The following is a 23824-nucleotide window of genomic DNA, read 5'->3' as shown; positions in this document are numbered from 1 at the left end:
ATGCTTAGCCCTGGTGTAACCCACATGGAGATGAGGAAACGGAAGTGAGCGGGATGGTCTTTGCCACACACCCCAAGTTACCTCCATGCCCCAATCCCACTCTGCAGAGGTATCGCACTCCTGTTAACTGCTTGGGTGGTATCGTTCCAGACAGTCTTCTAATATATGCATATTTATGTACATTGCTCATCACCTACTCTTACTACATGCTAATACGTAATACATAGAACTCCTTCCCTTGCAAAAATGGGACTATGATTTGTATGCACTCTTGCAGTATGCTTTTGCATTTAACAGTATGTCTTGGACATCCATTCCAGGAGGGATGAGCTAAGACGCAATTTAATAATAACATGGTGACGTTAAACAGAGTGCTCTCTAGTGCCCTCTGCTCTGGCTGTGGGCTCCTGGGCCACAGAACAGCATCTCATCACCGGCACCATTCACTGGGACTTTGCTGGTCACCAGGCATGGTGCCAAGTGACTTATCCCACTCCCAACAATGCTGTGAGGTCAATACCAATATTACCTCTCTCCAGTATTCAGATGATGTACCTGTCACTCAGGGAGGTGAAGAAACATACAGTCCAAGGTCACACAGCTGGTAAGTGTCAGGAGGTGATCTATGGGACTCCTTGGACTTGGTACATCATAGGTGCTACATGGTATTTATTGGATAGAAGGCTAAGAAGTGCTCTTTGACTGAGTGGAACCCCCAAAACCATACAGAAATGGCTGTAGGCAGCTACAACACTTACCGCCAATACCAGTCATCAAACTCTTACACATAACTTGTCCTGTGCTCATCTTCTGATAGTACTGCAAGTTCCTAAAAACCTGAACCATGTGTTTCCTACTAAGCCCCTCCAACTCCAAGGAACACACAAGCACTGGCAGAGTTCCAGGTGTGTAATGGGTACACGTGATATAATGCTCTAACTCGGGCTGCCCTTCCCACATCTCATCTAGACACATGCAGCCTCCCCCACCCCCAGCACCCTGCTCCCCGTTGCCCCCCACAGACCGTTCTCCACCCAGTGGCCAGAGGGAGCCATGGGAAGCGTCAGTGAGAGACCTCCCAGTCCCGCTGGGAAGCCCTGGCTCCATGGCACTTCTGTGGAAATCCTCCTCCTCCCTGGCGGTGTGCCCCACATGCGTACGCCTCTCCCACCTCTGCACCTGGCCTTCACTCCCCAGTCTCCGCTCAGATGTCCCTCTCCAGAGGCTTGCCCTGACCCCAGCTTGAAGAGCCTACCTCTGTCTTCTCTGGTCCAGGGGTCCTCAGCCTCGGCACTAGTGACATTTGGGGCAGGACGACTCTTTGTGGTGGGGGGCTGTCCTGAGCCTTGTAGGATGTGGAGCGGCATCCCTGGGCTCTCCCCACCAGATCACAGTAGCACGCCCCTTCACCCACCCAATGTGACAACCAAAAATGTCTCCAGACATCGCCAAGGGTACCTGGGGGCAAAACCACCCCCCCTGAGAACTCCTGCTCTAAGTGATTAGCATGTACACAGTGAGCTCCCAAAACAGGCTGGAAGGATGAATCTATTCCAAAAGGCTACTAGAGCCTCTAAAGATGCCTTTCTCAAGCCAAGATGTCCATCAACAGATGAATGGATAAAGAAGATGTGGTGTGTGTATATATATATATATATACACACACAATGGAATATTATGCAGCCATCAAAAAGAATGAAATCTTGCCATTTGCAATGACGTGGATGGAACTGGAGGGTGTTATGCTGAGTGAAATAAGTCAATCAGAGAAAGACATGTATCATATGACCTCACTGATATGAGGAATTCTTAATCTCAGGAAACAAACTGAGGGTTGCTGGAGTGGTGGTGGGTGGGAGGGATGGGGTGGCTGGGTGATAGACATTGGGGAGGGTATGTGCTATGGTGAGTGCTGTGAATTGTGCAAGACTGATGAATCACAGATCTGTACTTCTGAAGCAAATAATACACTATATGTTAAAAAGAAGAAGAAGAAGAAGAAGATAACAGGAGGGGAAGAATGAATGGGGGGAAATCGGAGGGGGAGACGAACCATGAGAGACGATGGACTCTGAAAAACAAACTGAGGGTTCTAGAGGGGAGGGGGGTGGGAGAATGGGTTAGCCTGGTGATGGGTATTAAAGAGGGCACGTTCTGCATGGAGCACTGGATGTTATACGCAAACAATGAATCATGGAATACTACATCAAAAACTAATGATGTAATGTATGGTGATTAACATAACATAATAAAAAAAACTAAATAAAAATTAAAAAAATAAAATAAAATAAAAATAAAGATGCCTTTCTCTGTGCCCTTCTGGAAACGACCCAGACCACAAACCATGGCAGCTCTAGAAGGGACTGGTGTTCTGCTAAACAGAATTAGTCCTCCAGACTTTCTGGGACGTACTGGGGGAGAAGCTCAGGACTTCTCTTTGCTTCCTTCCCACGGAAGGGGAAATGGATACAGGAAACGATGGTCATTTCCATTGCAGCATCTGACAGTGCCTACCTGGAGTTCTTACGCAGAAGACAGGCTGCCAAGAGGTGCGGCTGGCCGAGAGGTGAGAAGCTGCTGGAAGCTGCTGGCTAGCTTCAAACTCTTTCCGGGGCTGCTCCAGAGTAAGCGGGGCTGATGTGAGGTCGTCTCCGTATAGATAACCATCCCAAGACTGTGGTTCAGAACACAAGTTCAGAAGGAGCTTACAAATGGGGAATACAGGCTATAAATGCTGATAGTTGAGCCAAAAGCCACAAAATGCATTCATCTGGGGCATCTTCCCCCTGCAATTTCTGGCTTCGACTGGATAATCCAAACCCGTGCTCCAGAACTTGTCATTCTTCCACGGCTATGACTCCAAGGCAGGACATGCCATAAACCAACCACCTATAGGTGCTCTCAGTTGGGGGCTGACTGCTCTAAGATGCACCATCAGCCCCCAACAGGGAAGTGTGGTAACTATTTTACTCTTGGGCATGATTTTCAGACTCATTCATTCAAACATTCTTCAAATGCCATCCGGGTCTCTCCCACATTCCTGGTGGTGTCGGATCTAGTGGTTAAGGGCGTCACTGGCTCTGAAAACAGACAACTCAAATGCCAGCCCGGCCAATCATGACCTGTGTGACCTTGGGGAAGTTGCTTGACTTCTCTGAGCCTAAGTTTACTCATATGTAAAACACAGAAAAAAATACCTAGCCCGAGGCAGCAATGATTAAATGAGATAATGCACGTGAAGTGCTTAGCAGAGGAGTTTCAAATGGGAAGAAAATATTGCTACATTATCCTATATTCAGAAAAATGTAGATAGCTCTGTAATCCTTGGACACCGTGCAAAGGGACAGTGGTAAACAAGACCAGTTGGTAGGTGGAACAGTATCATTTCTGACTGAGAGGGTGTGGAGAAGCATACATTTTAGGCAGACAGGAGTATCCATGATTATTCAGTTCAACACACTCACTCTCCAAGTAAGGAAGTAAAGATCAAGGCCACGGATGTGGGGTGAAGTGACTTGTCCAAGGTCACAGGGAAAGTTAAGGGCAGGCCTGGGCCAGAGCTCAGGCTTCCTGCCACCCAGAGGCTGCTTTTCCATTGCCTTATCTGTCACTGATGAGTGGACGGAAGAGAAGTACCTCCTCCCTCAATGTGAACCGAGTCCCTGGTCACAGACAGATGTTCCAAAAATGTTGCTGGTGGAAAATCCAAGTTGATGTATAGTATTTTTAAGGAATGTTTCCATAGAGATGCACAAAAAACTGGGAACAATAATCTCTTGTAGAGACAGAAAAGAACCATTCATCTGAGCAGGACACGTAGGGGGAGAGGGAGTGACATGCCTGTTCTCCTGGAGAGCTAGACAGAGAGGCCAGGCTGGGGTGCTGGAGATGTGGGATTGAAAGCCAGCATTTCTAGAAGTGGGGGCTGGCATCTTTGATGGCCCTGTACATCAAATGGATGAGCACAAAGCCTGCGTGTCTTCACTGAACAGACATGTACTGGGCTCTCCTGGAGGCCAGGCTCTGGCTAAGGTGCAGACCACACAATGTCAGCCCCTCTCTCAAAAAGCACTTCGGCCTGGATGAGTTTCCTCTTGCCGCCATTAAGGACCACAAACCTAGTGGCTTAAAACAACACAAATCTATTATCCTACTGTTCTGGAGGCCAGAAGTCTAAAATCAAGAGGTCAGCAGGGCTGGTTCCTTCTGGAGACTTCAAGGGGAGGCGAGTATCGGTTTCTTTGACTTTTTCCACTTCTAGAGGCTGCCCGCATTCCTTGGCCTGTGGCCCCTTCCCAGAATCACTTGGACCTCTTGTTTCTGTCATCACACCTCCTGCTGACAACAGCCCAGGCTCAGGCCCATGCCAGATGAGCAGCCACTGGAAAGGTCCTCAACTTCGCTGAGCCTGCTTCCTCATCAAAAAAACAGGGGTGATGGGGACGTGTCAAATGAGGTGTGTGTGAATGCTGAGCAGTGTGCCTGGCACACGTAAGGACCAGGAAAGGCTGCATCTTCATCACAGCAATGCTTCCTGTTATCACCGTCATTGTCATCCGACACTCACTTCCAGGACCCAGCTCCGGGGGACACAGATGGACAGGTGTGGCGTCTGCCTGGGGTGTCAGGAAAGACTTTTCAGAGGATGTGACCCCTGAGCTGGCCCTGATCAGTGGACTCTGAAGGAATGTGACCAACAGACAGGGGGAGAACGGGCGTTCTGGACAGAGGAGCCCACACAACGAGAGGGTGTCGGAAAAGTGCACGGGGCATTTGTGGAATTGGGAGGGGTCAGTGCCAGGAGGCAGAGGGATGGTGAAGGGCTCAGTTAGCTCTTTGGAATCAGACAGGCCTCGGTTCAAGTCCCAGGGGCTCCACTTAAGAGATCTGTGACCTGGGGCACCCTGTTTGTCCCCTGGGCTCTCCTTCATACAAAGTGGATGGTTACCAGCACCTGCCTCCCAGGGTTGCAGCAATGAAAGGCCAGCATGATGCGGGAGAAGCTATAGAGGCCCCTGAGAAAGGGCTTTGCAGACCTGGCTCAGGAGTTTGGATTCTGCAGCATCACCTTCTCTCTTTCCGCCTACCCTTCATGTGCTCAGGCTCTTTCTCTCGGCCAAAAGGAAGTCTGAGCCCTGACCTTCCTACTTGGATGTTTCTGTCACCGTTCTCCTGAACTTAAAAATAATAGATTTTTCACAGGTGGAAAAGATGTTACAAGACCTTTGCTCATCTATAAAATGTGGGCAATGATGGGCCGACCTTATATGGTTGCTCTGAGATTCAGAGAGAACGTGAAGATGGTGTTTGCTATTATATTGTGGGACGTTAATAGCTTAGACTCCAGAGTCAGACGGGTTGAGCCCAAATTCTGGCTGAGTCAGTCACTAGCTCACTAGCAACTATGGGCAAATGACTTCCCTCTCTCAGTTATAATTCCTTATCTGCAAAAAAAGGATAATGCCAACCACCGAGGTCCTTTTGGAGGGTACTAGGAGAATGTCTAGGGTATACTCATTAATTATTATGATACTCTTTCCACTTAAATATGAGGAAAGTAAGGCTCTGAGAGGGGAAGTGCCTTGCCCAAGGTCACACAGCAAGTTGGTGGCAATCCATCACATAGGCAGCTTCCTGTAGGATCAGAATTTCCTGGCATGAGTTCCAGGAACTGGAACCTGAGACTGTGCAAAGTGCTCCCCCTTTGCAGGCTGTTTTCCTGGGTGAAGGGCAAGGTGGCAGCCCCCACCGGCAGCCCACAAATCCGCCTTGGTGGCCGCTGCATCCCAGGATTGTGCAGCTCTGCCTGCTGAGGAATCAGATGGCACCAGCAGACGGTCTCTCCATGCTACTGGAGCCTGCATCACTCCCATCATTTATTTTGGACAGGACACAAGACGGGTTATCAAAGGAATCAGCTGCTGGTCAGAGGAAACAGCAAAGGGGCCAGAACTCCTCCGGGGGCTTCTAGGAGCAGAGTAAACACCCCGTGCGAATCGGAAGTCGGCTCCTCTGTTGTCATCCAACTGCATGAACTTGCAATTTCACGAATTCAAAGATATAAGAGGCAAACCGTTTTCTTGGTATGAAGGTTTTTACTAAGATAAAGTTAGTTATATGGACATTTGTTTTGTTGGATAAGGTTCAGACTGGAGTCTCTCAAGCAACAGCTAAGGCCAATGAGTGAGTCGGGAATGCTGCCTCCCCACATTCACATAAGCCAAAGGATGACCTTAAACACATCTACTGAGGGTTTTATTTTTCCATCACGCTCTGCCGAATAATTGAGCTTTTCAGACCTCTCTGGACCAGATTCTGGAGTGAATAAAGCCTTCCATTGCTCAAGGCACAACATAAACATCCCTTAATGTCCAGCCAATGAACCCCCGAGATTCCAACTATTATTCAACCTACAGGCACTGCCGCATTGAAGAGATGGTGGCCACCAACCTGCTTTAACAGCAAGAGTGCTTGAGGAGGAGTTTCCGGGGAGGGGGCTGCAGACGTCAGAGTTGGCGGGCTTCCGTTCTGGGCATCAGTGACCCGGTCAGGGATGGGTTGGTACTGACATTTTCCTTGGCAGGTAAGGCCTGGCAGAAAGAACAATGACTTCATGGTCAGGAGACCAGGGGTCAGATCCCAGCTGCACGCCCAATTCTGCCCTCAGTTTCCCTGACAGGCGTCTCCAGGAGCCCACCCTCCAAGTTTTTGTTTTGTTTTGTTTTTAAGATTTTATTTATTTATTTGAGAGAGCGAGAGGGACTGAGTGAGAGCGCAGGAGCAGGGCTGGGGGGAGGCACAGGGAGAGGGGGAAGCAGACTCCCTGCTGAGCAGGGAGCCCAACACGGGGCTCAATCCTGGGACCCCAGGATCATGACCTGAGCCAAAGACAGACGCTTAACTGACTAAGCCCCTGGACTTTAGTTTTTAGATCAGACTTAGGTTCGCAGCCATGTTGAACAGAAGGTACAGAGAGTTCTCAGGTAATACTCCCTTCTCTCCAACATACAGAGCCTCCCTCACGATCAACATCCCTCACCAGATGGTGCCTTTGTTACAATCATGAGCCTACACTGACACATCGTCATTACCCAAAGTCCATCATTAACATTTGGGCTCATTCTTGGTGGTTGATGTACACTCTACAGGTCTGGACAAATGCATAATGACATGTACCATCATGATGGTATCATATGAATAGGTTTCACTGCCCTTACTCTTCGAGTCCTCTGTGCTCTGCCCGTTCATCCCCTGGCCCCCGCTGATCTGCTGTTTACTCTCTGCATAGTTTTGGTTTTTTTCCAGAATGTCCTAGAGTTGGAATCCTGCAGCAAAGAGCTTTTTTAGATTGGCCTCTTTCACTTAGTCATTTTGCACTTAGGCTTTTTCCGTGTCTTTTCGTGGCTTGATAGCTCATTTCCTTTGAGCGCTGAATACTATTCCAGTGTGTGGATGGACCACGGTTTATTTATCCATTCCCCTACTGAAGGCTATCTCAGTTGCTTCCAAGCTTTAACAGTTATGAATAAAGCTGCTATAAACACCCATGAGCAGGTTCTCGTGTAGACACGAGGTTTTAGCTGTGTCTCTGTCCTACAGCATTGTTCTGACAGACTATGGGGAAGGCTGAAGGAATCTACTTCCGTCAGTCGCGGAGGTCACATTGGCGGCCGGAATCATGGAATCAGGGAGCGTAGAATACCAGCGGAAAGGCTGAAGTGGAGGTCAGAGGGACTGCATTGTCTTTATGCCCATGGGAAAGAGCAACCTTTTGTTCCACCGGTTTTTCATAGCAAAATCCAAAGGTTATCAAGGAACCCCCCACCTCCAATCAATTACTATTGTTAGGTGAATAACAATAGACTTGCCCTCCACTTCAGCCTGTCTGGGATTCAAAAGTGCTTTTTGAATGCTAATCCATTCCTCTTCCCATAACCCTGGAAGCGTTCCATTAGGCAAAATCTGTATTATTTCTACCAAGACAAAATATGCAGTGCCATACCCTTGATGGAAAAAAATAATCAAGCTATGATCCACAGAGAATAATGGAGAGAAAGTGCTCGAGGTGGTCTGAGCTTGCACTGACAGTCTAAATAACTCCCACACTGTCTAAGGGGTGCACCTAGACCTCTGCTGTGGTGGGAAGCATTGCCTTTGTAGGGTCACAGCCCGGGAAACACCTTCTGACGGCCAGAGTACCACAGGGCCCTGGGAAGCCCTTAGGTTCACTGAGCTTGAGTCTCCTGAAATAATATTATTTTATTATTCCTGGCTATGCAGCTGGCTTACTTACTGGGTGACTTTAGGGAATCATGTAACTTCTCTGCTTTCCTGGCTCGTAAATGGGTTTATTGTATTTGCCCACCTCACAGAGCGCCCACCTCCTGACCAGCAATCACCCACTGGTGCCTGATTTTGCAAACAACAGATGAGTGCCCAGGCCCGGGTACCTGGGGCAATGCAGGTCTGGGGTAAATGCATGAGCCTCTGAGCCAGAAAGACCTGAGCTCAAATCCCAGCTCTGCCACTGGATGGCTGTGTGACCTTGGGTAAGTCAACCAACCTCTCTGAGCCTCCATCTCCTGTTCCAGGAACTGGGAAAACCTAGTCTCTTAAGGTTGCTATAAGGGCTAAATGAAGCATCTGGCATTTAGCAAGTGCTTAATAAAGAGCAGCCATCATGAGGGCCCATCATTTCCTATCAGGTCTTACAAACTTAATGCAATGTGTCCAAAATGTGCAGTTACTTATACCACTTAAGGGAAACAAGGAGAGAATTTAGTGCATACACAAAAATTTTTCAATGTGTGGAATCGGGAATAAATAGAAGAGATGCATCAAACTTGTGATTTTTATGACTGTGGCTGATTAGAATAGGGTGAAATTTTTAGAGGGAGACTCAATTTAAAAATTATAGTAAATAAATCATTGTATAGTGGTGCACAAATAGGGTGCAAAAGATTTTAAGGTGGTGTATGAAAGACTTAACCCACAAATGGCTGATGGCACAGAGACTAAAGGTTTGCGCTCATTAGTCATAGGACTGCAGCCAGTCTCCTAAGTCCCCCTGAGCTTCAGTTTCCCCGTATGTAAAATGCGATAGGGATACCTAGGAAGGTAAAAATGAAATAACAAAAATGAAAGTTCTTGAAAACGGCTAAAGCGCAGCCTTATATAAGTGGTTTGCTTGTTATTCCTAATGTGTGGTTCGACAGAGAACTTTCTACCCCTAGCTGCAGCTGATAAGACTAACACAGATGAAGTTGAAAATCAAGGATGGTTTCAGTTCTGGCCCCGCCGTCTACCCGCCCGTGGCCGTGAGCTAGCCATTTAAGGTCTCTGGGCTTCCACCTCTTTGTAATCCAACCCAAAGAGCTGAAAAGGCCAACACCTCCCCATATACCACCTCCCCCAAAAGCAGGCAAAGTATGTGACAATACAGTATACCAAAAATGAAATACAGATGGCTCTTGAACATATAAACATATTCTCTATCTCATTCATAAGAAGCACGCGAATTCAAACCACACTGAGTGTGATTTCTCGCATCATCAGATTTGCCAAGATCATTTTGACAAAGCTGTATTGGTAAGGTACGGGAAGCGGGTATTCCCTTATATTGGTGGCGGGGGGGAGGTAAAGTCCCTGTGGACGGCAATTTACGCTGTGAGGTAGGCTGAAAAACGGGCCCCACATCCTAATCATGTCAGAATGTCACCTTATGTGGCAAAAAGGACAGCAGATGCGATTAAGCTAAGAAGCCTGACGTGAGGATGTTATTCCGGGTTATCCAGGTGGCTCTGAGGTCATCACAGGGGTCCTTACAAGAGGGAGGCGGGAGATCAGACCCAAGGAAACAACGTGCTGACAGAGCAGAGACCAGAGCGACATCCTTCGAACGCGGAGCAAGGGGCCCCAAGCCAAGGAATACAAGTGGCCACCAGAAGCTGCAAAAGGGCAAGGAAACAGATTCTTCCAGAGCCCGCAGAAGGAATCTGACCTGCCAATGCCCTGATTTTGGATTTCCGCCCTCCAGAACGGTGGGAGAGTACAGTTGCGTTGCCTTAAGCCACTTAGCTAGTTGGCTAAGCAGCCGCAGGAAGCGAATACAGCCCTCTGGTCAGCAACTGCTTTCCCAGGACTTCAGGCTACAGAAACAGGAGCACGGTGATTCTGTCTGGGGTTATTCAGTGGTATGTGCAGGTCGGCAGGCCTGCGATGCATAGGCTCAGGCTGTGTTTCCACGCTGTCCGGAGGGCCCGAGTCAAACCAAGGCACACCTCGTCTTTCCTGCTACAGAGAAACTGGCCGGGTGATGCCTCTCCCATGCACCTGCCCTAGGCCGACCCCACATCCAGTAGGTATGTATGTATGTATGTATATATGTATTTATTTATTTATATTTTGGGGGGGCTGAAAAGTTGAACAGTTTATTATTTACATGTATAAAGAATGTGAAAATAGAAACTAGGATGTGGTACAATCAGGAAGATGAGTCCAGCTCAGTCAGTGATGATGAGCTCGTCTACCCCCCAGTCTTCATAGCTCCCGTCTGGCAGGTACCGGCAAGTGATGATGGGGATCTTTCGGGCCTTGAGCTCTTTTTTTTTTTTTAATTTTATTTATTTATTTGACAGAGAGAGACACAGAGAGAGAGAGAAGGAACACAAGCAGGGGGAGTGGGAGAGGGAGAAGCAGGCTTCCCGCGGAGCAGGGAGCCCGATGCAGGGCTCGATCCCAGGGCCTGGAATCATGACCTGAGCCGAAGGCAGATGCCCAACGACTGAGCCACCCAGGCACCCCAGGGCCTTGAGCTCTTTCATGGCGATGAGCAAGGGATTTGTCTCCCCCTCCAGCTCCACCATCACGGGGCACACATCGCGATCTGGAGGGCGCGGGTGCCGAGTATGGGGGCCCGCTCACGCTTGGTCGTATACGCTGTGGCGACCGGCTGGCCCGTGGTCGCTCTCCAGAGGGGAGGACCTCCACGCTCTCCTGGCCTCGTTGTCTCACGTGACACCCGCACCGACGCGACCCAGCTCCGAGCCCGAGACTCGCACAGATACCTGCAAACCTACACCCCGCGCGGCACCCCGCATCCACATCCAGCATTTAAATTACAGGCAGGTCACCACCACTGCTGCAGGAGACTTCCAGCTGATGCCCCCAGGGTCAAGCACTGGGGGATTCCCTAATTACAGGACCCTGAGAAGCCCACAGGGTGAGCCCACACGGAGCTCTTCTCTGGCAACAAACGCAATACACAGGGTTCTTTGTCTTCACCGCAGAGCCGGTCTTTTTCCTGACATGTGAGAAATACTCCTGCGTGATGTATTAAAATCCTTCAAAGAGGGAGTAAGAGGAAGGTAAAATAAATGTATTTCCATGACTTCAAGTACAAATCCCCGTGCAATCCTCAGAGCTGGGCTAGAGCTATTTTAAAACTAATGTTGTGCATGAGACAAAACTACTCGATTGAAAAATCTTCTGTTACAGGGTAGAGATGGGCGAGAATCAGTGCTACGGCTCTCGGAGTGCTTGACTGTGGTTATAAACATTACTGGCTGCATCAGCAAAGCGGCTGAGAGTCGACCGTAAACCTTCTGCCGGGGGGACTCAGGAGACAGGGCTGACAAGGCAAGTTCAAAACCTGAGCCCGTTTTACTCCCAGTCTTCCCAGGCTGCTAAAAATACCTGGGGATCTGCCCGAGGCGGGGGCAAGCAAAGGAAACCTTTCTCCCCTCTGCCTCCCTGTCCCCTGAACAAAAAGGGGCCAGATAAGGAGGCAGGAACGGTGAGGCAGGAGGTGAATTCAACAAATGCAAGAGACAGCGGTTCTGGCCAGACCAGGTGCCATGCGCCAGGGACGCAGAGGTATCTCCCCTGTGTTGAAGTTTACATGAGAGGTGAGGGCACAGGATGGGCTTTAGAGCCAGAGAGGTCTGAGCTCGGATCCCTGCTCTGCCACTGCCACTCATTTGTACGGCCCTGCGCCCAAAGCTTGTGTGGCTTTATAAATCTCAGTCTTCCCATCCAAAAAGTGGAGCTAATACCAACGTATTAAAAACCAGACTCTAACTATAGAGAACAGATGGTTACCAGGGGAAATGGGTCGGGAGATGGGTGAAATAGGGGATGGGGCTTAAAAGGACATTTATCTTGATAAAAAAAAATAACAATAATACCAACGTGTGGTCTGCAAGCATTAAGAGATGATGCACGGCAACCCCCTGGCACAGAGCCGCCCCTATACATACGGCAGCTGCTATGATCCATACAGCAGCATATAGCCGAGAAAGATCCCTAAAGGCAAGGGGAAGTGAAACCAGGAGGAAAAGCAAACACAAGCCCAGGACTGGATATGTTGGACAGCGAGTGTCAGAAAAATTCTCCGGAAGGAAAGGTTCCCACTAAGACCTCCCCAGTTCTAGTCCACAGAAATCTCTCATGTGCTTCCAAAGCCAAAGAAATGCTTGATTCCTTCAAGGCGGCCCAGATTTGCCTGGGCTTTGTCCTTGCTCTGCAGCACCACTGCAATAGTCATCCGTCTGGTGTTTGTGTGACTGAACAGCGTCCTTCCCTCTGTGACACCCAGGTAACTGGGAAATGGCAGGTGTGTAATAAATGAGCAGAGGGCTTGGGTGGAGAGTGAAGAATGCCCCGGGTAGAGAAGGCAGGTGAGTGCCAGTGGACGTGGCATGTGTATCAGTCAGAGTTCCGTCAGAGAGGCTGGGCCATCATCCATACACTCCTGCATGGAAATCTGACCTTACACGATTGTGAGAGCTGGTTAGCGGCGGCTGTCTCTGATGCTGGAGCTTAAAGTCCTCACGGCAGGCGTGAGGGAAGCTAAGAAGGATGTTAATCTGATTTCAACTGCTGTACTGCGATTCACCTCCGACACCAACCACCTGGAGTTAGCGTCTGACCCCACAGCCTTAAGGGCATAGTCCCCAATAAGATTGCCACCTACTTCAGATGCCAGCCACAAGGGGGGTCCGCAAGCCACCTGTGTATCTCACCAACTGGTACATAACCAAGAGGATTCCCACAACACATTTAGATTCAGTAACTCACTAGAATGACCCATGAAGCTCAGGAAAGTGCTATATCTATGAATCGCAGTTTATGCTGCAAAGGACACAGATCGGGAACAGACAAAGAGAGAGACACATATGGTCCTGACCATGGAGCTTGATGCTCTCTCCCCGTGGGATCAGGGCATCATCAGTGTGTTCTGCCTTCAGTGTAAATCCCAGCACATCAATGTGTTCACCAGCTAGGAAGGTCCACCGGGTTTCGGTGTGCAGAGTTTTAATTGGGATTTCATTGCATGGGCGTGATCAACTGAATCATCAGCCATGTAATTCAACTCAGCCTCAGCCTCACACCCTCCCGCAGAGGTCAGGCTGGTTCAAAGTTCCAACGTGCTCACCATGTAGTTGATCTTTCTAGTTGACCAGCCCTCCCATCCTGAGTCATCTCCTTGCTTAGCCTAAACTCAGGTATGATCCAAGACGCACATGAAATAACAAAGGCATTCCTATTAGGTGGGAAAGCCCAAGGATTTCGATCTCAGCCCTAGGAGCCAGAGATAAAAACAGAGGTAAAGTGGGGGAGGTCAAGAATATGCTGGAACAGAGAGGGCGCCTGGGTGGCTCAGTTGGTTAAGAATATGCTGGAACAGCATGAGGATGGTCTGAGAACCATGGCCGCGCTCATCGCCTCTGGTATTAGTGGTATGGGTATCATTAGTGGTATGGGTATCCTGAGGAAGCAGGACCCTTCATCACAGAGCTGAGGACATACACCTGGCCCAGGAGGGGATGTTGCTAAAGGAGGGCCCAGGAGGGGATGGAGGAGTTGCAAGGCCTGGCCCCTGCCTCAAGCCAGCAAAGTGAGGCAGCAGACAAGTGTGAGCTGCAGAACGGCCAACTACACCACCACCACCCTCCAGGCCTCCCAGGGGCCTGGAGGGTGGCCACTTTCATGAGAAACATACAAAGGAGGGAACTCTCAGCCAAGGCGACAGGTGATGAAACCACGGTATACGTGTGGGAACAGTGAGAAGCCAACACCAAAGCAAGGCCAACCCCAGTGGCAGTGGTGGAGGCACTGATCTCCGTGGTGTGAATTAAGGAGTGATAAGAAAAGTGTTTCTGGGTTGTCGTTGTTTTTTTGTTTTTTTTTTTTAAGATTTTACTTACTTGAGAGAGAGCGAGCGAGTGCACAGAGGGAGAGGGAGGAGCAGGCTCCCCCTGAGCAGGGAGCCCGATGCGGGGACTCCATCCCGGACACTGGGACCACGACCTGAGCCAAAGTCAGAGGCTCAATGGACTGAGCCACCCAGATGCCTCAAGAAAGATGTTTCTAGAACAAACGTGGGGCCCCATTACTCTGGAAAAACGCTGCCTGGTCCATTTTAAATAATGCAGACACCTGGGAGGAGAAGTCATCCATACATAAACCACAGAGACTGGGGGTTTCTGGCCCTTTCTCTGCTTCTAACTTGGGTTCCCGTCTTTGCCTGACTCCAACTTCCAAGGCAGCAAAGCAGACGTTGATGGCTCATGGTGGATAGAATCAAGTTATTTTTTAGACTGTGTTTCTATATGAGCCAAAGACAGACCCAGAAGCCCTTGGGTTGATGGCTCTGCATCTCCCTCACTAAATCCACCCACCATCCCCAGGAAGAGCTCGGTACTGCCCGGGAAGGATGGGGCCTCTCCTGCCACCTCCCTCAGCCTCTGCCTCTCAGCCATTTCACAGCCTGTTAGCACTTCTGTCAGAGAGGAGCGGAAACTCAAAATAACCCATTTAGAGGGAAGGATGGGGGGGTGACGGGAGACAGGGAATTGAAATGGCTCCTGTTTGTCAGGCTTTTTCAGTTCCTCATTCCCTGTGGACCTGGGAGTAATTAAGATCTCTACAGAAAGTCCAGGCAGAGGAATTTCTGATGACTGATAAGCTAGGGAACGGGTAGGTAGATCCTACATAGCCTCAGTTTCCCAGGAATTGTTTAATTTCAAAATTCCATCCTGTTGCTGGATGAAATATCTTCCTTTTTTCTTAGAAAAAAATAGGCTCGCAGTGTCTACAGGCTGGAAGGTAACAACTCAGCGGTCATCCTGATTCTCGTCTCCTGCTCCCCCCACATGCAAGCCCCTGGCGAGTCCTATAGCCACAGCCTCTACCACCGGATCACACCTCAAGCCTACCTGCGGCTCCCTCTGTGTTTCCACAGCACCGCTAGTCCAGACTCCATCCGCTCTTGCCCACGGGATTGGAACGGCTTCCCAACTGGTTCCACGTGTGGTTGCCTGCTATCCCCGGTCTCAGAACATGACATATTCTTGGCTGCCTTCTTGGAATAAAGCATTTCCATCATTCGAGCCTACCTCCTCGATGTTTTAGAGGTCTAGATGCAAATTCCCAGGCTCTCTGCGGGCCCAGGATCCCGTGCGTCAGTCATTCCCCCACATGTAGAGTCTAGGAGGTCTGCTGCTTTCGCTGGGGCAGGAGTGGTGGGAGGCAGCTACGCTCCCAGGCTCTGTTCAGTGGCAGTTCGGAGGGCTGGGCACCAGGCACCTTTGCAGGCACTGTTTTGGAAGCAAAATTCCAAGTCTGGTTCTCTAATAACTTTGCAAGTGACTTCATATCCTTGAATAAATCAATCCCTCTTCTGCCTAAGCTAGCCAGAGCAGATTCCGTTGTTTACCCCAAGAACTGACTAATACAGCCTCTTCAATCTGTTCTCCCGTCGGCGGTCCAAAGCTCCCTTAAAAACTGAAGTCACAGTGCACCACTTGCCTCCTCTATGAGGCCCTGTGCAGCGGGGACCCTGGTCAGCTCTCTACGCTCGGCTCTAATACACGTTCTTCCCACCCCCGGACGGTGCTCCAGTTATTCCCTCTGCTTGGCAAGCTTTCCCCTCCAGCCCTACACACGCCCGACCCCTAGATCACAGCTTCCATGTCACCTGTTTGGGAAGGCTTGCCTGGGCCACCCTGCAGCCCAAAGCATGGCCCCTTATCAGGCTCCATCTCACCACACTGTTTATCTCCTCCAGAGGACGTACCCCAACCTGTGCTTGTTTCACCTGTTTACTTGGGTATCTTTACTGACCATCTCCTTTGCTAGATTCTACACTCCGGGCAGAGATCATGTTTCCCCGTCTCCCCAGATCCAGCACAATGCCTGATCCACTGTAATAATTCAGTAGAGCCTAGCTGAATGAATGAATTATACTGAGAGTTAGTATTTATTGAGCGATTAATGTGCTAGAACTGTTTTAAGTGCTATATCGCCCTATTCTCCCTATTTTACAGATGAGAAAATCGGGCACATAAAGCTTAAGTAATCTGCCCAAGGGCACACAGCTAATCAATGAGAGTGTGGAGCTGTACCCAGATAGTCTAGCTTGAGAATCCATGGTTTCAAGTAGAGTTGCCTCGAAGGAACGGAGGGAGGGAGGAAGAAAGTGAAGGGAGGGAGGGAAGGAGGGAAAGAGGGAGGGAGGGAGGAAGCAAAGGGAGGGAGGGAGGCAGGCAATGAGTGACAAGCACTATATAAGTCCAGCATTTCCAGAAGCAGGGTGATCTCCAGAGGTTCCTTTGAGTCCTCGGACTCTATTACTTAGTTGGGCAGAAGCTGGCTGGGGCTGCTGTACACAATGAGAATTTGCACTCATGGAGCACTTGGGTATTTTACCAATCCCCCAGGCAGATACTGGTAAATATTAGTACATTCATGTCTCACAAGGGAACTGGGGTTTCAAACTCTGAGTCACGGATCTTTTACTGTGTGCTGAATCACAGAACCTCCTGTGGAACTCGGAGATCCCCAGGGGGAGAGAAGCTTGAGCTCACCAATTTAAACCCTGCAGAAGGGACTGGGCTGGTCCATAGTCCTTTGGCTACGGACAGCCCTTGGAGGCGCCTCGCGTCTCACCCTGCACACGGTCAAATGCAGAAATTCAGCTAAGGATTCTCTTAGCGCCACCCCTCACCCCAAACATTTTTTGGACTGAATGCTGAACAAACCCAGGTGCATTTTTCATTAGCAATGGTAGAAAATACCAAAACATCATCAGATTACATTCTGAATAGTAGACCTTCCGTGTCTGGGTCTCTTCTGGGTATCTAGAACCATCATGTGGCGATATGGTGGAGACCACAGTCACACTCCCTCCAGACCATTGACGAAGGAATGAATGACATAGGACACTGGCCGGAAGACTTGCTACTTCACGGTTTTGAAGATTAAGAAAGCATCTGCACAAAAATATGGATGGTTGTTTCCACAAAAGCCACAATTCAAAGCCATCTCTGCTTTGCTCTTTGTATTTATGGTCTCTGGATATTTATATCCCCTTTATATTCTTTTGCATTTTCTGAGTTTGTTGGTATCTTTGTTGGGGAGCACGTTCCAGTTGCTTGTATAATCAGAAAAAAATAATAAACCTGTTTTTGAACAAGTAACCAAAGGAAGGGGTTTAATAACTAAACTGGGCATCCATCGATGTGGCAATCTTGCCACTGGGTGAGCTCTATGAAGCCCCAAAGCTGAAAGGTGGGATGGGGGACACTCAGAGCATCGCTGAATAGAGTTGGGGGGCTTGGGCAGATGCCTGCAGACTAAAGGACCCAGGGAAAGCTAGGAATGAAACCAGGGGGTTCAGGGCCCAGGTGGGGCATGAGGCCCTCCCCTCTGTAGCTCTGAAAATCCCATGTCCCGGGAAACCCTCGGTCCGGGGCACGTGGTGATAGTTGGTTACTCCACCAGGGACGTAAAGAGACAGCAAACCTAAGAGGCAGCTGTTGCCACCCTAGGACTTTGATCTGTCACGTTCATGGGCGTTCAGAACCCTTTAGTAAAATGGGCTCGTCCAAGGGGCCTGGTCTCTCCCAGTGCCCGAGAGGCCCCCTTCATTTCCTGAGAGATGACTTGATTCTCCATTTGTTTTCACAGTGGGCTCTTTAAAGCCTCAGCTGTTCCAGGGGGAGTAAATAGGTTTTAAAATTAATTATCAATTAAAGGGAGGTTAATTGGCACCAGGCTAGTCATCTATTTTGTCTGTAACTGAGGCAGCCCACCCTGCCCCCTCCCCAGAACCCAAGACCTACGCCAGGGCAGGCGAACCCCAGCAGCAGAGGTTGTTCGTGTGTGACCTGGGGATGAATGAAAACAAGTCTCGGTGTTTACACCATACCCTTCCCCTGCTGGAAGGTGAATTCTGGGGTCGTTTTTGATTTTCCAATTCATCAGCATGTAAGCCAGCCTTTTAGGTGGGCTTACTAAATTAAAAAAAAAAAAAGTGGCTTGCAAATATTTTTATTGGCATAAAGATTATTCAGCAGTCCCACTGCACTTAGGGGAATTACCGTGATAGAGTACATGAGAGTAGCAAGGCCCTAAAGAAACAGCACATTCTTCACCAGGCAGGTATTTTCCCCTGTAATTAACATCTTGCACATCTGATTTCATTGAAACTCAGTCTGATTTCTTTAAACTCTTGAAAGGTGATCCTGTGCCTTCCTCGCTCCTATTGGGAGGCACAGGATCCCTTCAGAGGGGAAAAGGCTGTGGTTTGTGTTAATGATCCTTTGCTGCATTCATCATCTGACCTCATCGTGAATGAATATTTATGGAGAGATGGTCGGGAGCATTTGCAAATTGAGCTCAGACCAGACAGGTGAGCACTTGCAAGCAAGACAATGACATCATCTGATGTTATGATGTGCACGCATATTAAAAGAGATCAAATTACGACAGGACCCAAGGGGACAGGGGCCAGCTCTTCTGTGCATTCTGTCACCAACCCAGAACGCCTTAAAATGCAGAAAACAGGACTTGAAAAAGTCATGCATTATTTGGGTGTTCTGGGAATGTCAACTGATGATCTGAAGCGGCTCTCTCGGGAGTACGTGTTGTGCAAGAGATGCTGGTGCTAGGCAAAAACGCACTTCGGAACTGCCCTAGAGGCATGGCCATGCTTCCTCCCTGCCCTCTGACCTCCCACCCCTCAGCCAGGCTGGGAAGGGCAGGACCTACGCACCTATGCAGTCCCACTTCTAGAAGCACTGCAGGAAGTCTCTCTCAGCCACTACATCCGGCACAGGAGGCTGGTGCTAGCCCCACTGAGCAGAGGCGGAAAGGGACTACGTGGTTTGGAAAGGCGAGCAGGCTCAATGGAGAGAGGAAATGTCAAGGTCATTGCTTGACTCCGGGGCTGCAGTTCTGCCTGCAGCTACCTGTGGCGTGCGTCTACTGTGGTTTCTTTCTCTCCACCCTCATTCCTCCCTTCGCCTCTCTTTCCTCTCTTCTTCCTTGCACCCCTTAAACTGGGTTTTTCAATCACGGCTCTATTGACGTTTAGGGCAGGTAATTCTTTGTCATAGGAGGGCTGTCCTGTGCAGGCAGGACATTCAGCAGTGTCCCTGGTCTCTACCCACTAGATGCCAGGAGCACACCCCCCCAACTGAGCTGTGACAACCAAACCTGTCCCCAGACATTGCCACGTGCCCACCGGGGGGCAAAAGCTCCACCAGCTGGCAACCCCTGTCTTAGAATGACCGGCACACGGAAAGCTGTTAATTCAGCATACTGGGGACACTCGAGCCTGACTCTGCTACTAATCCCTTGGTTCTCCTCAGACCCCAAAGCTACACATTTGTACCCTAACATCATCTTCCAAAAGTCTCTCCAGGATGTAACCACCTTATTCTCCAGTTTCATCTTCTCCTCAGATGACACCCGTTTACAACTTTCTCCATAAACAAGGTGCCCATATAATTTCTTATCCAAACCAGGATCCTTCCAAGAGTGATAGGGTGTGACATTAATAATTACCCTGGGATGGCAGGTGTAAACCAAGACCATCCTGGTCAAATAGGGACATATGGTCACCACAACATAGCCTCTTCTTATAAAGGGAAGGATGCACTTGTTTCGTGTCTAAAGTCTGACAAAGAGACTTCCCAACTTCACATCCAACCTCCAAGTCTCCAGCTTGGGACATCTGAGTTGGGTCCACCAGATCATTCTTTGAGGAAGAGCTCAAAGGAAATAGATGAGCACTAGAATTTTAATTAAAAATCCAGACTAACCCATGTTCACAGCAGCATTACTTACAATCACCAAAAGGTGGAAGCAACCCAAGTGTCCATCGACAGGTGAATGGATAACAAAAGGAAGTACAAACATACAGTGGAATATTATTTGGCCGTTACAAGGAAGGGAATTCTGACACCTGCTACAACACGGATGAATCTTGAAGACATGTTGAGTGAAATAAGCCAAACACAAAAGGGCAAACACTATAGGATTCCACTCATGGGCAGTACGCAGAGTAGTCAAAATCATAGAGATGAAAAGTAGAATGGAGGTTAGTGACCAGGAGTGGGTGAAGGAGGAGAGGGGGTTCGTGTTTAATGGGTGAGGGGTTTCAGTTCTGCAAGATGGAAAGGGTTCTGGAGGTGGATGGTGGTGATGGTGTCATGACAATGTGAATGCACTTACTGCCTCTGACCTCTGAACTGTACACTTAAATAGGTTAAGACAGTAAATTTTATGTAGGCATATTTATTGCAAGTAAAAAGAATAACATAAGTGATTCCAAACAAGTGAAACAGGAACTAGAACTGTGTTCAACAGGGAAAAGCCAGAGATGCGGCAGAAGCCTGGGATTGGGTATTCGGATTCCTGTCCAGCCTGGAGGGAGGAGGGCATATGCCCACCACTGCACCTGTCCCAGGCTCGAGCGACCCCGGTTATCCACAAAAGCCTCGGATAGCCTTCTCTATTTCTTCAAATCCTACCACTCTGCCTCCCGACCCCCTATTTTTAAAAATCGCTCATTGTCCTAACCCAAACAGCTAACAGAAATAGCGACATCCTCCTTGCGTGTTTCTGTGTAGGGTCCTTTTTTGCAACAATTTTCTTAAGACACTCTTTTTAAATCCCCGGTTAGCAGAAAGGGAGACTACCTCAGTACAGCCAGCAACCTCTCCTCTCCACCCAGCCCCACCCACTGCCTCCCCCAAATATGAAAACCTGAGAACAATTTGTTCTGATCTGCCACTCTGAGTTATTAGAGGGAGGCCCGCCTGTCCTCTTCTCAATGGGCTTCACGCAAAGTGCTCCCTCCGAGCCTGTGCTGTTCAGTGGCCAGACTGGCTTCGTCAGGGCTCTGGGTGGAATTTACTGTAAATGGGGTTAATCTCTACGATCCAGAAGATGAATACCAAAGGGCTCGTAAAAGCAGCAGAGTGCAAGATTGGACAGCCCTGCCGCTCCAGCATGTTCCAAGTGAAGCCGGCCCTGGTCAGTGATTAGGAGATACTGTGGAGCAACCCTGAGGGGCAGAGGGTAATGGGTCATGAAGTGTGCACACAATGGGATCAATTAAGAGGGTTGGAGAGGCAGTGAGCTTTCCAGATTGTTTCAGCCCTCTTTATTTGCCCTATAGAAGGAGCTGTGAGTGAACTGGACAGCTGATGGTTCTGAACGGGACAACTGTGTGTGTGTGTGTGTGTGTGTATGTGTGTGTGTGTGTGTGTGTGTGTAAGGGTCTAGAGTCTAGAGTCAACTTAAGATTTCAGGCGAAGTGAGACTCCCCGTTGCTGTATCTGCCAAGCCAAGAAAGTCTGTCTCAAACAGCTGAAGGTCAGAGCTGATGAGTCTGGGTAACAAATATTGGCATAGCTTTTATTTTGAGCAAAATCCAGGCTATTTCATCGTCCACCATGCTCCTTGGGAAAATATTTTCCAGGAGCCGAACTATTTCCAGACACAAAACAAAACCTGTTCGTCTTGATGGGAGTTAAAAATGGGGAGATGAGAGTTTAGCATGTTTCCGTAAATACTCATCAATTCAACAAAATGATCCTACCACAGGCAAGGCACTGTGCTGGACAGCTCTGCGGACAGCAAGATAAGAGCATTTTCAAATGACATATGTTTAAGAAAGAACACCTCATGTTTAAACACTACTGTCTTTCCCGATTTAGGACAGGGAGTAGCTAAAGGCCCAGGGTGGCAAGCTGGGACATAACTTTCCCTGGGTGATGGGAATAGGGTTTTTTTGTTTGTTTGATATCACTTCTGCTAACTACGTTTCTCAGAACGAAAGTAAACATGGAAGGCCAAGGGAGTTGCACAAATATTTGTTCTTTGGTTAATATGAATATATGTTCATGTTTACTCGAATTTTCAAGTATACTCTGAATTGGTACTGACTGGCCATAAATGAAGGAGTAGTAGCTAGACCAGTAAGTGAAGGGGAGGACAGGTGCTCGTTTCTTTGAATCTATTTTCAGAGCCCCTAAAAGGTGTCTTGGTATTTCTTTTTCCTGTTTTTCATCTTTATCACTAATGTCAAGTTCCAATTATTAAGGAGGAAGAGAAGTTCACAATTACTAAGCACTCAAATTCAAATTTACTTAATCAAAGTAAGTGCTTTGAATTCATGCCCAATTTCACGACCTGATTTCGTCCTCAACTAGCCTCTGAGACAGAATTCTCATTCCCATTTTACAGATGGAAGAAACGGCCTCGAAATGAAGTCTGTTGCCAAAGGTCAAATGATTTCAGCCCGAATCAACGTGGCTCTAAAGCTCCCCACATCTGTTCAAATAAATGAAAAGATATGTTTCCCTTTACAAAGCATAGAAAGATGGAAAATAAAATCAGAAGTCAGAGTTCGTTTTCCCTGGTGCATGGTAAAAGTTTGTTTTCCAGATGGTTCATCACTTGAGAGAGAGTAGGGAAGGGACAGGGAAACTGAGAACTCAAGTATCCAAAACCACCGTCGGCTGAAGATAAAGTGTGGCTGAAATCACAGTGCTAATCAGAGAGAGCAAACAGCTCAATTGGATATATTTGACCTACACCCAACTTTTTGTAAACTACTCACTTATAGCATAAATTAAAATAGATGAGCAACAAAGGCAGAGAAGTAGGAGGTGTACTGAGAAGAGGAGGGGCTTTGGAGTCAGATGACCACGATCCTGGATCCAAATGCCCTCTGCTATTAACAACCTGTGTGACCTTAGGCAAACTGCTTAACCTCTCTGAGTTTCAGTGTCCTCATTTATGAGCTAAGACTTGCTTCAGCAAGGTTATAATGAAGTTTAAATAGGATAAAACACACAGAGCACCCATCCCTATCAGGGATAATCAATAAGCATTAATTTCCTTCTCTTCTCGAGTCACTAGATGTGCAATTGTTGCTGAAGTGTCTGAGGCTACTTCTAAGGCTAAACTGGGAATGGTATTAATAGGCTATGAAGGGATTAGGAGATAATCCCACCGGGAACTTTATTGGAGGCAGAAAAATTACTATCCATCCCTATGACCAAAATAGGTGCATCTCTTACCCATGTACCTGTACTTATGACCCAAATGGAGATGTGTCCTCTTCTGGATTTGTGCAACAAATATGCCACCAGAGGCGGAGCCCGGGTGGCTCAGTCGGTTAAGCATCAACTCTTGGTTTCAGTTCAGGTCATGATCTCAGGGTCAGGAGATGGAGCCCCACGTTGGGCTCCATGCTCAGCAGGGAATCTGTTTGAGGATTTCTCTCCCTCTCCCTGTGTCCCTCCCCCTGCTCGCTCACTCCCTCAGGTAAATAAATCTTTAAAAGAAAAAAAAAAAAAAAAACAAACATGCCACCAGACATATGTCTACTTTCCCAAGTCAAAGAATTTGTTCCACACAGATCTTCCCAAAGTGTGTTTCGTAAAGCTTGAATCTCATAAATATTTCCTAAACCAAATGAGCATTCAATTCAACCTGCAGGTTTGGAAATCACAACACGCTGCAT

General features: G+C 48.4%; 1 protein-coding gene across 2 annotated transcripts in view; it reads right to left on the bottom strand.

Moving 5' to 3' along the window:
* The window catches only part of SPRING1 (SREBF pathway regulator in golgi 1), a 129427-nt gene that overhangs the window by 36736 nt on the left and 68867 nt on the right, over positions 1–23824 (bottom strand). For both annotated transcript variants that reach the window (XR_015766932.1, XR_003611316.2), the window contains exons 5-6: positions 6451–6590; positions 2515–2674 (exon numbers count right to left, since the gene is read on the bottom strand). The gene's annotated coding sequence lies outside the window, so the exon portion shown is untranslated. The remainder of the gene's footprint in view (positions 1–2514; positions 2675–6450; positions 6591–23824) is intronic.

The sequence above is a fragment of the Eumetopias jubatus genome, unplaced genomic scaffold (genome assembly GCF_037043125.1).
Source record: "Eumetopias jubatus isolate StellerSeaLion01/CBP00866 unplaced genomic scaffold, mEumJub1_p1.0 scaffold_16, whole genome shotgun sequence".
Lineage (NCBI taxonomy): Eukaryota > Metazoa > Chordata > Mammalia > Carnivora > Otariidae > Eumetopias > Eumetopias jubatus.
The sequence above is the reverse complement of the archived record's forward strand: the minus strand, read 5'-3'. Positions and strand labels throughout refer to the sequence as shown.